Here is a 2,942-nt window from a genome sequence, read left to right as displayed (position 1 = left end):
TTTCTTGCGCCCCCAATTTTACCCCCTCCCCCAATGGCTCTTTATTATTATATTGCACAGCCCCTTCACGATTGCCAGCTGCAAGTAAATGCATGCACACGACACAAACTGATTTTCCTGATTCAATTTTCCAAATTCAATCTGACTGAAGTTTGAGCCAAATCCCCAAAAAAAAAAAAACAATGACTCTGCATGACAAAAATCCACCGGATCTAAGGGTAGTCCCAGAGGCAGTAGTCACAGATAATCTCAATTAATTTTACAAATATTTCTCAAATATTTACAGAACATCCACACGCCGAACACCAGCGGCCATTTTAGTTTTTATTCATCATTAAGGGCTGGGGTATGAACGTTTGGACAGTATTTATTTTGGGACATCAGAGCACATCAAACATATCGAATTGCATTCTGAATACGAAGAATGTCATTCTGATATCAAATAATTTTGATTTTTTGAAATTCTCAATTTAATACACATTTTATGGCAAATCATTAAAATTGATATTTTGATATTTAACAGTACTTGAAGTAAACTTTATAAATCTGATGATTTATACTTAAAGTGTATGTAGGTGGGATGAAAAGCCGACGATCAATTGAAAATTTTGACCTTTCGTATTGAAGATATGGATTTGTCCCCCCAAAACACCAAAAAAAATTAGGTCTTTTTTGGGAAAAAATCCATATCTTCAATATGAAAGGTCAAAATTTTCAATTGACCGTCGGCTTTTCCTTCCTGCTACATACACTTTAAGAATATATCATTAGATTTATATAATTTACTTCGAGGACTGTTATATATCAAAAATTTGAAAAATATCAAATTTTTATAATTTGTCATAAAATTTGTATTATATTGTGATTTTCAAAAATGAAAATTATTTGATATCAGAAAGACATGCTTCGTATTCAGAATGCAATTCGATAGATCTGAGGTGCTCTCATGTCCCACAAAAAATACTGTCGAAACCCAATAAACGCTCATTTTAGATCCCTTAAAATGTTCTGAAAATCACTGGTAGCGATCCAAATCATATATAGCAATTCCTACTTCAAATCTGGGTCTATAAATATTTTATTTTTTACTAGTAAATGTCCTCACATGTTTACTTATTATTTGTTTACTGTTTACTACTGTTTTGTTTACTTCTAAATTAACATGTGAATGAACTTACGGGGGTGATACAGATATGGGTATTTTGTCTTTTGCTAATACTTGATAAAATTGGATAAAAAATGTTAATTATTACGTTTCTACACTGATTTTGAAATCTGGATTTATAGTTAGCCTTAAAGAAATTCGAAAAGATGAATGAGATTTTTGTGAAAAAATGTAAGTTAACAGAATCAACATTTGGACAATCCCCCTCTCCCCCCACTGTACCAGTGTTAGGTCCAAATGGGGAATAAGATTTTCAAGTCAGTCAGAACAATGACTCTCTTTTGCTAAACTTTTTTTGTGAATGGGTATTTGTTTACCATGTTTACTATGATGTGATTGGACCATCTCCGACCATGTGACTTCATTATACTTCTTCATTAATATTTATTAACCATATCCATCATGGCTGAAAAGGCATGCAGTGCAGTTAGTCATGATTTTCTTCTCAAACTTACTGAACTTAAAAATTTATTAATTTGTTTCTATTTTTATGCTCAATATAATGTTTCAATCTGTTATCAATCGCAATTTATAAGACTTCCTTTGTACAGGAATGTCATATTTTTGGCGATATTTGTGAGGAAAATGGCAAAATTTTAAGCAGAAAAGCATCCGACTATTTTAAAAACCCTGGGGTTTGACCACCCTTGAGGAGGGGCAAAACAGTTTCTTGAATTCGAAAAATAAACTGTAATTGTAACAGAAATAATTGTATTAGTATAATTGTTCACTTTCGTCTATTAAAGTGTGAAGATATTTTCGTGGTTTTATTTTCGCCAGCCGTTCATCATAAACCTATTAATCCTAAATCAAGTACCATCTGTCTATTATCATTACCCCGGGATCATTACCTTTAGTTTTATATTATGTAGGCCTAATTGATAATTGATTCAGTATATAATTATTTATTCTTTATTATAATGAACTTAAACATGTGAATATTAAATAATGTTCTAAATAGTGGATAAACAGAGACCTATCATGGTCAGGGTGTTATATTTCCTGGGCACATGCTTCAATGTGTTCCAATATCTGTGTTTACTAGTATACTGAACCCTGGACACTCATGTTGTCTGGTGTGGCTTGAGGCCAAGAGGGGAGATTAACTCATGTGGAGTTATCTGGAATTAAAAGTCAGTTAATCGATGTGTTAATTGACGACTGTCATCAGGAATGTCTAGTAACTGTGTCAATTAATTATTAGGGGAGGGATTAAATACTGAAGTAACAGTGACTAGTGAGAGACTCAGAACCTTGTAAAAGACAAAGACTGACTCGCCGCTTCGCGGCTCGAATTCGCCGCTTCGCGGCTCATCGCGGCTTCGCCGCTCACCCCCCCCTTGATCGCGAATCTGACACTATCTCGAGTCAGTCTTTGACAAAGACTAGTTGTAGAGCAACCTGCGTAAAATAACCTGGCCGACGAGAACACGAGATAACAAAATTGCCCAGCACGTAGATAGCAATTTATTGTGATATGAATGAACATTTTCTGACTAATTGGTAAGTACAAATTGGTGAGTCCAATATCGGGATGAAACCGAGATCTACTGGGAATTGCAACACATCTACAATCAACAGTTGTAGCATTGACATGGAGCAAATTTAAACATATATCAATGGTCTTATCCTGAATGGACAAAGTATTTTAACGCTCATTTTGTATTAAAGCAGGCTAATCTGCCTTGATGGAGTCAAGTTTAGGCCAAGTGTAAGGTTAGAAGTTTGGAAAACATTTCATGGGCATGAAGATGAATCAGTGAAAAATTATCCTTGA

This window comes from Amphiura filiformis, chromosome 16 (genome assembly GCF_039555335.1).
Source record: "Amphiura filiformis chromosome 16, Afil_fr2py, whole genome shotgun sequence".
Lineage (NCBI taxonomy): Eukaryota > Metazoa > Echinodermata > Ophiuroidea > Amphilepidida > Amphiuridae > Amphiura > Amphiura filiformis.
The sequence above is the reverse complement of the archived record's forward strand: the minus strand, read 5'-3'. Positions refer to the sequence as shown.